The sequence below is a fragment of the Rousettus aegyptiacus genome, unplaced genomic scaffold (genome assembly GCF_014176215.1).
Source record: "Rousettus aegyptiacus isolate mRouAeg1 unplaced genomic scaffold, mRouAeg1.p scaffold_m13_p_2, whole genome shotgun sequence".
NCBI classification, from domain to species: Eukaryota; Metazoa; Chordata; class Mammalia; order Chiroptera; family Pteropodidae; genus Rousettus; species Rousettus aegyptiacus.
Genome location: NW_023416295.1, coordinates 76033791 through 76047356, shown reverse-complemented (window position 1 = coordinate 76047356; position 13566 = coordinate 76033791). Strand labels below are relative to the sequence as shown.

Here is a 13566-nt window from a genome sequence, read left to right as displayed (position 1 = left end):
TAGAATTTTAAACTTCACAGTAGCCTCAGTATTTTATCCTAAACTGTCTTCAATGACCAGCTAACAAATTACTAAAGTGTTGGTATTACTTACATTGTCCAAAGGGTATTGTTAAATTATAACCTGTATTTTCTTCTGTAAATTCAATTGCAGCTCAAAGTGTAGCAGGCTTGGATTTCCGATTATTAATGTCTATAGCAAATTAAACAAGACTAATTTTAATAGTTATTTAAGTCTCTCTCATATAACTTCCATCAATGATGTTAGATCTTTACAGAGTTCTGGGCACAGAGTGGGTGTTTGATGTATTTCTATATATTATATACTAGCAATGAACAATCTGAAAATGATATTAGGAAAATAATCTAAGGAATAAAAGTTAACAAAAGAAGTGCAAAACACTAGAAGCTACCAACATTATTGAAGGTAAAAATCTAAATGAAAGGAGGGGACATGATTCCACAGTGTAGTGGTTAGCATGTCTGCTTTACATGCAGAAGGTCCTGGGTTCATATCCCAGTGAAGCCAAGGTCTATGGTGTACAGCCATGCCACCCTGAACAAGCCTGATGTCTGATCTCAGAAGTAAGCAGGGTTGGGCCTGGTTAGTACTTGGATGGGAGACCACCTAGGAAGACCAGGTGCTGTAGGCATAAATAATAATAATAAAAAAACAAGATAAAAATAAATGAAAGGAGGGATGATCCATGTTGATGTCCAGTAATATTAAAATGGCAGTTCTCCAAAAATTGATCTATAAATTTAATACAAATACTATTGAAATCCAAGCAGGATTTTAATTAAAGAAATTGACAAGCTGATCATAAAATCTATGTAGAAATGAAAAGGACTTAGAAAAGTCAAAACAATTGTTGAAAGAAAAAAAACAAGTTGGAAGATTTGCACTACCTGATTTCAACACTATAATAGTACAGTAATCCAAACAGTGTGGTAGTGGCATAAGTATGGACATAATCATTAATGAAATAGGCTTGAGATTCCAGGGGAAAAAAAAAAAACTTTGACAAAGGTGCCAACGCAATTCAGTGGAAGAAAGGTTGATCTTTTCAACAAATAGCTCTGGGAAAACTCAATATCCATATGCAAAAGAAAAAGTGAACTTGGAGCCTTATCTAACACCATAAAAAAAAAAACTAAAATGCATAATAGACCTAAGAATAAGAGCTCACACTATAAAATCTGTGGAAGGAAATGTAGGAAAAAATCTTCATAAACTAGTAGTAAGTGCCAAAATTTCTTAGATACAACACCAAAAACATAATCCATGAAAGAAAAAGTCAATAAACTGGACATGATCATAATTAAAATCTTCTGTGCTTCAAAAGATACCATTAAGAAAAGGAAAAGACCAGCCAATACTGGAAGAAAATACTTGCAAATTATATTTCTGATAAATAATTTTTATCTAGTATATTCATACCATTCAATAAGTCTAACAACTCAATTAAAAACAGGCAAATGATATGAATAGACATTTTACCAAAGAAAATATATAAATGGCTAATAAGCACATGAAAAGATGCTGAACAACATCAGTCATTAGGAAAACACAAATTAAAACAATAAACTATGACTACATACCCATTAGAATGGCTATAATCAAAAGACAAACAATAAGCAGTATTTATAGACAACTTAGAAAAACTGGAACTCTCATAGGTGAGAATGTAAAATGGTACAGCCACTTTGGAAACCAGTTTGACAGTTTCTTAAAAGGTTAAACATGGAATTACAATATAATCCAGCAATTCTACTCCTAAGTATATACCCCAAAGAGAAATGAAAATGTACATCCACACAAAGCCTTGTATGGAAATATTCATGGATATTTCATTATTCATAAAAGCCCCACACTGGAAGCAATCTGAATGTTCATTAACTGACTAGTTAAACCATATGTAGTATATCTTCACAATGAAAAGTATTCAAGAATTAAAAACAAAACGAAATAAAAAAACTATCCCCATATACATATCCAACTAATATTTGACAGGGAGACAATAGGGAAAGGATAGTCTCTTCAACAAATGGTGTTGGAAAAACTGGAAATCAACATGCAGAAAAACGAAATCAGACCCCTATCTCACACCACTCACAAAAATTAACTTAAAATGGATTAAAGACTTAAACATAAGACCTTATACCATAAAACTCTAAGAAGGAAACATAGGAAAGAAGTTCCTTAATATTGGTCTTGGCAATGAGTTTTTAGATGTAAAAACAAAAGTACAAGCAAAAAAAAAAAGGCAAAAAATCAACAAGTGGGACTACATCACAATGAAAAGCTTCTGCACAGCAAAAGAAACAGTCAACAAAATAAAAAGACAGCCTATGGTCTACAATCATGCCACCCTGAACATGCCTGCTCTCATCTGCTCTCAGAAGCTAAGCAGGATCGGGCCTAGTTAGTATTTGGATGGGAGACCACCTCGCAAGACCAGGTGCTGTAGGCCTTAAAAAAGGGGGGGTGCAGGGCAGCCTATGGAATGGGAGAAAATATTTGTAAACCAAATACTGGAAAAGGGGCTAATATTCAAAACATACAAAGAACTCATACAACTCAGTAACAAAAAGGCAAACAATTCGATTTAAAATAATATGCAGAGAAATAATACAGGCATTTTTCCAAAGAAGTCATCCAAATGGCTAAAAGGTACATGAAAAGATGCACCACATCAGTATTCATCAAGGAAATGCAAAAAAGACCACAACGAGACAGCACCTCACACCTGTTAAAATGAATGTCATCAAGAAGACAAGAGGTAATAGTTGTCAAAAATGTGGAGAAAATGGAACCCTAGTACACTACTGGTGGAAATGGAAACTGGTTCAGCCACCATAAAAAACCTTATGGAGGTGACTCGAAAAATTAAAAATAGGACTACCATATGATCCAGCAATCCCACTTCTAGGTAATACCTAAAAAAATGAAAACAAAACATCAAAAGGATACCTGCACTCTCATGTTCACTGCAGCATTATTCACAATAGCCAAGATATAGAAATGACCTAAGTATCCATCAGTGGATTAAGGGATAAAAAAGATGTGCCACATACATGCAATGGAATATTATTTAGTCATGAGAAGAAAATCCTGACATTTGTTACAACATGAATGGACCTCATTGAGGGCATTGTGTTAAGTAAGATAAGTCAGACAGAGAAAGACAAATACTATATATCACTAATATATGGAATCTAAAAAAGCCAAACGCCTAAAACAGAGTAAAATATTATAACCAGGGACTTGAGGACATGTTTTTTTAAGGATACAAACTTGCAACTAGTAAATAAATCCTGGAGATCTAATGTACAGCATAATGATTATAGGCAACAATACCATATTATAGTTTTCAAAGGTGCTAAGGGAGTAGATGATAGCTGTTTTCATCACAAAAAAAGAAACTATGTGACATGATAAAGGTGTAGCTAATGCTATGATGCTAATCACACTGCAATATATAAATGTATCAAATCATCATGTTGTATATCTTCAACCTACATAATGTCAATTATATTTCAATTTTAAAAAAGAATAAACTACTGATATTTGTTTCAACATGGATGAAACTTAAAAACATTATGCTAAATGAAAGAAGCAAACACAAAAACTACATATTGCATGGTTCTATTTATATTAGATTTGCAGAAGCGAGAAACCTATAGAAACAGAGAACAGATCTGTGGTTACTTGCGGTTGGGAGCAGAGACTAAATGCAAATGGGCAGGAGAGAAATTTGAGGAATGATGAAATGTTTTACAACTGGACCATGGTTGTATAACTTTATAAATTTATGCCTGCTAAATTTTATATGTAAATTATACCTCAATAAAAAACCATAGTTTGGATGATACAGCAAATATGTTTGCTTTCCATCGCTACATTGCCTGTCGCTTCCACAGCAGGGAATCAATGGCTTCTCTTCCTTATGGGTAGGACGCTAATTGCTGTCATGAAACATGCCAAGAAGACCTTTTTGCTAAATTACAGCAAAGGCTATGTGTTTGCATCACCAACAGACTGTGGTGAAACTGAAGTGTTTGGCTTCAGAGCGCAAAAGACATGGAGACATGTGGTCTGTTATTCTGTACTGGGGCAAATGATACTGGTTTTACTTATCCCACTGACTTAAAAGTGAATTTCCAGCAGAAAGAATTATGAGAAAACTGCAAATGCAGCAGAGTTAAGTCCATTTAAATAACAGTGCATGTTGATTTCTATTGTGTTAAATCAAGTCATTTTCTCAAGCCCTGAGAAACGACCATCTGCTTGCTGAATGGAGCACTAGACACAGGAGAAGCACAGGGCAGGCCCTTCAGGTATCTTAATATTAAACAAAATCTCCTTCTCACCACTAGAAGAAAGCAGAAAGAAGAAGGCAGAGCAGAGAGGTGGTATCTAAAACACACAAATGAGCAAGAGATGGTCTCTAACCTGCGGCCCAAGCACCATCGATTTCTTAAGAAGCATTTTCAGTGTGCATCAATTCCTCCCTCCCACCCTGTCTTTCTCTCTCTCCTCAAAATTTCTGGTGCTGGTGAAAAAAAAACAGATGAAAAAGAAAGAAGAAAGGGACAGAAACTTCATCTTCTCATCTACACTGGCTTAGTGTTTTTTCCCCCTATATAACGATGCAGACCTCAGGCAAACTCTGATGACAGCCGCTCAATCCAGTAATATACTTAAATTCATCTTATGCCTTCCATTTACACTTTAGTGAACACCACTCTCATGCAAGGACTAGCTTCAGCTAAGAACTCTAGAGTGGTAAACATGGAAAGGACCAGAAAGTTCACAACAGTCAAACTCCATTATTTTGTTAAAAGGGACCTAGGCATACAGGGCCCAGAAAGGTAAAACAAGTTTTACAACAGGCCTGTAGCAAAATATTGACCTGATTCTGAATTTAGTGCTCTTTCCATTATTCCATGCTTCACTTTTGTAACAACAAAAAAAAAAAGATAAAATCATCCAAGACCAAAAAGACAACCGACAGTAATATGACTCCTTACTCTTGCTACTGAGCACGTACAACATTTCACTCCACAACTACAATCAACATCAAGACATTAATTAAACTAAGGAAATCACTGAATAAAGTAGGGTACACCATCCCTGGTGTATGTATTATTTCCACTACCTGCAAAATTTGGTGCCAGCACCCAGAGGAAGGTCTTGAAATATATACCTATGTTCTATTAACCCTGAAGAAATGCTCGTTGCTGAAAACTATGATCAGGTAGTAGAGATACATATATAAAAGCATCAAGTGTACACAGAAGTTACTCTCTTTTTTTAAGAAATACATTTTTTAAAAAATCAATACACATTCATTGCCAAAAGTAGACTAAGTAAGAGTATACACAAGAAAACAGAAATTGTCCCTAATCCCAATTCCATATTGCCTACTAAAAAATCATTCCATTTATCATTCCTAAACAATGATACAAAAGAGACTATGGCACAGGACCAAATTGAGCCTAAGCTCAATGCAGCAAATTTATACTTTCAGCAGACAGGGTCAACAGTTTGTCAGAAAGTCTGCTGCAGGGGGCACCTCATCCCACCAATCATCACTCTGTGATAACAGCCTGTCTCTCTGACCTATTTATAATATCTGAGTTTTTCCCTGGCCTATTGGTTTCCTATTGCTACTGTAACAAATTACCACAAATTTAGTGGCTTAAAATAACACAATTATTATTTAACAATTCTAGAAGTCAAAAGTCCAGAATCAGTCTCACTGAGCAAAAATTAAGGTGTTGGCGGGGCTACATTTCATCTGGAGACTCTAGAATTTGTTTCCTTGATTTTTCTAGCTTCTAATTGCTGCTTGTATTCCATAGCTCTTGGCCCAACAACACTCTGACCTCTGCTCCTGTCAGTGAATCACTTTCTCTGACCCAGACCCTCCTGCCTCTCTCTTAGAAGGGATTGAGTCCATTAGACCCATCCCAAAAATCCTGGATGATCTTCCATTTCAATATTCTTAATCACATCTAATTCTGCCAAGTCCCTTTCACCATGTAAATTAATAGTCACAGGCTCTGAAATAAGGACACAGATATCTTTGGAGGGCCATTATTCTACCTACTACATCTAGTAATAAAACATTCTTCAGAAACATGGATTTTAAGGTAGGTTGAGTATTCCATCTCATGGGTAAGGCAAGTATTCTACCATCCCTGTTAGGTTGTTTATAAATGTTTTGTTATTGTTGATCATGCTGAAATAGACACTGTTAACAGGACTGAATGTTTGTGTGTCCCCCAATATTCATATGTTGAAATCTGAGATTATTAGAAGAAGGGGCATTTGGGAAGTAATTAAGTCAGAGGGTAGAGCGCTCAGGAATGGAAGTGCCCTTGTAGGAAGAAACACCAGAGCTTGCTCAGTCTCTCTCTGTACTCTGTTATGTGAAGCCAGCTGTCTGCAACCAGGAAGAGGCCCCTCAACAGAACCCAACCATGCCAGCATCCTGATCTCAGACTTTCAGCTTCCAGAACTGTGAGAAATAAATTTCTGTTGTTGATAAGCCACCTAGCCTACGGTACTTTGTTACAATAGCCCAAGCTGACTAAGACAGACACTATGCTGTATAAATCTTTCAGTGTTCCTGCAGTTATTTTCAGATCTAAGGATCTGAGCACATGATTAAAGCTCTTGAGACATGCTTACGAACTGCCCTCCGGAAAAAATTTTTATGTACATGCTCAACAGCAGCATATTAGAGTACCCATTTCACATCATTCTTGCCATCATGAAATAACATCATTCTTTTCAATTATTGCCAATTCAGCCAGAAATGACAGCTTATTGTTCATATCTGCATTTTCTTTTATTTCCAGTAACACCGTATTCAATATTTATACTTACTAGTAACTGTATTTCTTCTTTTGAAATTGTCTAGTCGTGTCTTCTGCCTGTTTCTCTAACAAATAGGACATTTCTTCTTTGAAAAATGTATGTCTTTAAGATTGTTAAATTTTTTTTCATTTCTTATAAATGTATTTTACAAATATCTACTTCATTTTATTTTTGCATTGCATTTATGAATGTTTGGTGTTTGGGACTACATAGTTACATTCTCATGAAAAAATTATTTAGTCATCAGGCTTTCTCTTTGCTACCATTTTCTCTTAGGCTGACTTCCTTCATTTGTTATAAGCTAAACTGGAGTATAATAGAACACTGAACTATGGCAAGTAGTAACTATATATTTGAGTTTTATTTAATACAAAAACATTCTCGTACTAAGAATCAGATAAAAACCACATAAGAACCAGGATACTTATTTTTACATTAAATTATTTAAATAAGAGATCAGCAAACTACGGCCTGCTACTTATTTTTTATGGCCCATGATCTGTTTGAGAGGGGAAAAAAGGATACGCTACAGAAGCAATATTGTCCGCAAAGCCTAGTCCTTTATAGAAAAAGTAACTCATTTGAAATGTATTTTTGTATATGTGGTGAGAAATATAAACCTATTTTTTTTCAAAGAAATTTAACCAGCTGCCTCAATCCTATTTATTAAGCCCTTCTATCCTTCAAATTTGAAATGCCACTTCTTCAACTCAAAAAAAAAAAAATAGAAATGGACACTATATATATAAAAAATGTATTCTAATTATAGTGAATTGCAAATTAAGTTCATGATATCACTATCAGAATAGAAAAGATTGCAATGGTTTATAACGTAACATTGGAGAAGATATGGGGAAACGTCAACACTGATTTTCTTAATGCAAGTGTGAGAGCGACCTTCTTGGGGACAATATTACAAAAACTGTCAAAAGTTTAATTCTACAGGTTCTCTCATTCAATGATTTAAATTTTATAAATTTATACTACAAAAACTCTCACAGAAGTTTACAAGATAATGTTTATACAGCTACTTCTTGAAATATTGTTTACACACGATACTGGCAACATGCTAGAACATTCTTAAATGCCAACCTGTGTGGATAGGGTTAACGCAGCATACCTGGATCGATCAAACCCTGTATATTCCCAAGAAAAACCAGTCTTCAGGACAGGCTCTTGGTTAGCCCTAGGAAGATGAGCTCTGAGCCTTTGGAACATTCTGCCTGATAAGAGTGTTGGTGTATGTCTGAGACCTGCAGGCATGCAGTACAGGTTTCTTCAGATAGTTTATGTTAACAATGACATATGGCTGACACCTGTTTTTGCTCTGAAGGGCTGGAGAGTGATCAGCTGAGGCCAATCACACAGGTACTATACCTACATAATGACACCCTTGAGCAAATATGCCGGCCATCAAGAATCGGTGAGCTCCCCTGCTTGACAACAATTTGCAGATGTTGTCACCCATCATTGCTGGGAGAGGCACATCCATGTGTCTCCACTCGAAGGAACATCAAGCTCATGCCTGATTTCTCTTGACTTCACCCCAGGCACCAAGGGCCTTTTTCCTTTGCTGATTCTAATTTGAATCCTTTTGCTTAATAAACTACCAGTGTAACCACGTTTCTGAATCTTATGAGTTCTTCTAGCAAAGCATCAAGCCTGAGGGTGATCTTGAGGACCCCCGACTCACTATCAACAGGAATTTTGATAAATTGATACAATGAAACAGTATAAAGTCATTAAAAGGCATGAAATATATATGTGTGAGTATATACACACAGTGGATTCTTACAACAAATTGTTAAATTATCAGTTAATTGCAAAATATGATTAGTTAGTATGACCTTACATTTTTAAAAGCTAACTTTTATTGAGTGTTCATGATTTGTGCCAGCTGTTACCTAACTGCTGGTGTGTTAAATTATCTCATTTGATCCTCACAACAACCCTGTAACTACTATTGTTACCATTACTTTAATGATGAGAAAAACTGAGGCACACAGAGGTTAAATAACGCATCCAAGGTCACACATCCAGGATTTGAAACCAGGCTGTCTTACATCAGCACCAGTATTCTTACTTTCCCAAAATACGTGCATATACATAGGTACATCTGTAATAACCCTGAAAACATATATATTAATAATAGTTTCTTCTTGGGAGTGAGATTACAGGTAGAAAAAAAAATGTGACTTTTACTTTGAACTTTCATACGTATTGTATTTTTGATATACAAGCACATATTGATGTTATAACAATTTTCTGTAGGTTATAAGATCTGCCTCATCATATGCTCGGTTTTCATAAAGACAGTGGGAGGGGACCTGCTTTTGGCCTGTTTTCTTTCACAGATCAGGCCTTGCACCATTCTGTTTTATTTTAATGTCTTCAATTTAAACTTCATTGTAATTCTGATTAAGCTGGTCCTTCCTTCATCAATCTCTGTCCAAACTCTGGGGTATTTTTGCATATTTACTTTTCTAAATAAACTTCAGTATCACTTTATCAAGATCTCCAATTAAATTGCATTTATAATAAAAATAGTATGAGTTATTTTCATGGATTTCACACCAGAGTACAGCGTCATTAATAAAGAGAACACTTCAGAATTTTTGATTCCAAGGAAGATGACTCAAAGTGGACATTTGCTGTTTGTGAAGAAAGGGTTTGATAAACAAACTGATCAATGTGAACCAGGCATTTCAGATAGATATATAAACTAATGAAAACAGCTTTATCTAAACACCTATGATCTCGTTTTCTAATGAGAGGATATGCTGAGTTACACTTCAGTATTCAAGGTCCCCTGAAGTCCTCATCAGTAGCAAGTGAATTTATTCATGCAACATACATACTATGTGCCTACTACGTGTCAGGAGTGTTCAAGGTACCTCACTAACACCCTGGGTTTATCTTCTGTCACTTAATAGCTGTGTGATTTTAGGCAAGTTACTTAACCTCCTTGATCTTCATTTTTCTCATCTGTAAAATAAGAATAGTAATTACAGACCTTTGGAAATTACTATCGAGTGAGATAAAATATGGTAAGTTTTCAGGACATAGTAGGTACCTAATAAATGGGAGGTATCGTCACTCCAAATGTCCCTGCCATACAAATGACCTGTTTCAAAGTAGTAGCTCATTTCCAAAAAGGAAAAAAAAAATCCTCCAAATAATACTCCTTTTGTTCTCTCATTTTAAAATCAGTGAGGTCTTATTTATCTGAATTTTCTTTATTAAGTTCCTCATCTCCAGTGCAGCGACATGTAGAGAATTAGAGGTGCAGGAAGGGAGGGAAAACACCTGATACCGGAATGTAAAAGAAAGGCACAAACAATAACCCAGATAACAACCAACAAAGCCATCTCACCACTCGGATACTTCCATTGTGCTCTTGGAGAATCAAATGCCAATCCCAAGGGCGCAGGAAGAAATAAGACATTTCTGAAGGACTGAACAAGTGTCTGACAGCCAGGCCCCCTCCCCTCTGTGCGCAGGTTTAGTTAGTTGTCACACAGTTGCCATGGCAACCTTCTGTTGGAAGACACCCTACCTCTAGTCTGTGAAGCAGGCAGCCTGTCCTCTTCAGTGATGTGAAATGTCTAGAATGCTTTTTGAAGCTAATTTTTTTATAGCTGTGTTCTGTATGGGAGATGTGTGAGGGGAAGAGGAGGGGTTCTGGCTGTTAATCTGTGCTCAGAAGATTAAACAAAAAACCACCACAAACACACACAATACTGAACTAAGACAGACTATGCTAATGATAGAAGTAAAACATTTTGACAGCCTCACTCAGCTAAGTGTCAAACACTTGAGGAAAAGAAAAATTGGTTTAAAAAAGAAAATCAGCAACCAAGTACAAAATAGGAGCCTGAAAGGAATGGATTAAAGGCAGTCCAGAGCCTCTTCGATGCATAGAGAGGGACCTCCAATAAAAAGGAAAAAAAGAGATCCAAAAGAGGTTTACCAGAGCTTTGACTAAGGTTGGCTAGAGATAAATCAAGGTGGGTACTGAGGTTCCGACTTTCACAGGCAGTTGAGAAGGGTCAATAATAAACACAGCTTGTTAACTTCTTATTGCACGGCTTATAAACCTTTGGTACTCAGATCAAACAATAAAGAATAATAGAGTAATGACTATGTATAGTACCAGGTGCATACTAGACTGATCGGGGGGATCGCTTCGTAAATTATTTAAATGTCTAACCAATATGCTGTACACCTGAACTAATATAATGATGAATGTCAACCCTAATTGAAAAATAAAAATTTTAAAAAGAACAATAGAGTGTGTAAAAGTGTGGGCAGACATACATGCACACACCTTACAGACAAGACATAGCACACAGCACTTAAGCCAACGCCTGTGTAACCACTGCTAGTTACCAGTGTCCACAGAACTGTCACCTACCCATGAGTAAAAAATTCCAGAAATACAGGTAACCTGGACAACCAGGTCACCTTGCCCTCAGAGAACATCTCACCTGATGCACTTAACCAACACAAAAACAGAAAGGGGCTCAGGCTCCTCTGTAGCCCCCCTCACTGGAGCAACATTCTAAAGCCTTTTAGGTAGACTGATGCCCCAAAATGGGAAGTGAAGATTTTAGTTCTAGCAGGGAACTCAAATATACAGATGCTCTTTGACTTACATAGGTTTACGTCCCAATAAATCCATCGTAAGTTGAAAATATCGTTAAGCTGAAAATACATTTAATACACGCAAACTACCAAACATCATAGCTTAACCTAGCCTACCTTAAACATGCTGAGAACACTACATTAGCTCACAGTTGGGCAAATCATCTAATATAATGGATACACTGTAGAGTACCAGTTGTTTACCCTCGTGATCACATGGCTGACTAGGAGCTGTGGCTTGCTGTCGCTGTCCAGCATCGAGACAGTATCCTACCACAAAACTCTAGCCAGGGAAAAGGTCAAAATTCAAAATTTAAAGTACAGTTTCTACTGAATGCTTTTGCACCATCATAAAGTCAAAAAATTGTAAGTCAAACCTTTGTAACTCAGGGACCATCTGTACAATAGTACTGCACATAGCAAAAAAACAGTTTTAACCTCTCGCTGGCAACAAAAAGGAATCATGATACGGGCCAATTCCTTTCAACCTAGCCAGTGAAAGGGAAAAGCGGCAAGAAACATAGGGAAAATTTATCATTACTGATCTATTTCTACTAGGTCAAAAAAGGCATGAGTTCATAATCCTTGCACAGGTCTGTCGGAGGATGGGCAAAAGCACCGAGTGGGAGACGTTCCCCAGTGTCTCCCCAAGATCCATTCTGCCTTAATCCTTGCCTTGAGATCTCCAGTCCTGATAGGACAGCACTAGGCTGGGTAAGGCTGCCTGATTCTCAGCCTCCCTTGCAACTAGAGGTGACCACCAGAACCAGCCAATAAGATATAAGCTGAGTGGACTCTGATCTTTTCTTCTCTTCTTTCTTCCAAGCATGCCAGATGCTGTGCCAGGCAGTGAAACAAATATCCTATGAGCATGAGAATGAAATTCTCATACTACTAGGGGTGGAGAAACAAAAGCTAGATGGCCTTCCTCTGGGTTCACATGAGAAAATTAAACCTCCCAATTGGCTAAGTTGCCCCAGTCAGGATTGCTGTCGCCTGCAGCTACATATCATCCTATGCTGTAGAAATTCTGTCAAAATCGTGGAGTCTGAGTTCTCTCTCATTATCATCAATTAATAGCAACGCAGTATAGATCAGAATGCTAAATCATCTAATAGATTAATAAGTAAATAATTTCACACCTCTTATATATTTCAGTTATCTTTACATTTTTTCCAAGCACTGCAATTATGCCAACTTCAAACTAAGTTTTGAGAGAGTGGTTCTGAGTTCATTCCAAAATGTGATTCTCCATAAATTAAATTACATTTGCTTTTCTTATTCTTGGTAGCATTCCAAAGCTCACCTGTGGAGAGAAGGATGGAGGCAGAGAAGAAGTAAGAGTAAATGATCTTGTTTTCCCAACTTGCTCCAAACACATCCATGAAAAAGGTAGCACCTCCTCGGTGTCTGCAACTAGCAAAGGGCATAGCCGGGTGGTTAGCCTCCTAAAGGAACAAGCGCTGTACGTACACTATTGCAGGACCCGCCTTTGTATCCTGGACCAGTCATGGTACTCCACATCAGCTTTATTTTTTTTGGTTGGCTCTGGTATTTTTCAACAAGACAAACTCTCCAAACTGTAAGCTACTGGTAATCAGGTATTTCTGCTGGTCCCAAGTAATGGCAAATATTCCCCACTCCTTCCTGCTCAGGCTCCACTCTCATGAGGAACTTCCTTAGGCAATATCCATAAATGTTGTACTTAGGGGATTAAGAGGGAAAAAATTTCTTCATTTTAATTCCTCAAGTTATTTAAAGCTCACATTCAGCCCACATACACATACATGGTTTCCATTTCTTTTGAACTTCTTCCCTACAGACTCTTTCAAATATTCTACTAATAAGATAGAAACCTGGAGCATTACTGATCCAGTGTGATGAAGGTGGATATGATTTTAAATTGCACACATTATCGGCCTCCATAATAATGTTAATTATCCCCAAATGCTTAAACACTAAGGAAATCAAAACAATCTTGCATCTCAAAACACCTCTTGGAAAAACAATGCCTCCTATTAAACTATAATTAAA

The 13566-nt window shown here is 36.7% G+C and overlaps 1 protein-coding gene and 2 pseudogenes across 7 annotated transcripts in view; 2 read left to right on the top strand and 1 right to left on the bottom strand.

The window, feature by feature from the left end:
* TMEM163 (transmembrane protein 163) overlaps positions 1-13566 on the bottom strand; it is a 342830-nt gene that overhangs the window by 125517 nt on the left and 203747 nt on the right. The window lies entirely within an intron of this gene.
* Positions 538-652, top strand: LOC118613924 (annotated as a pseudogene).
* On the top strand, positions 2355-2473 carry LOC118613918 (annotated as a pseudogene).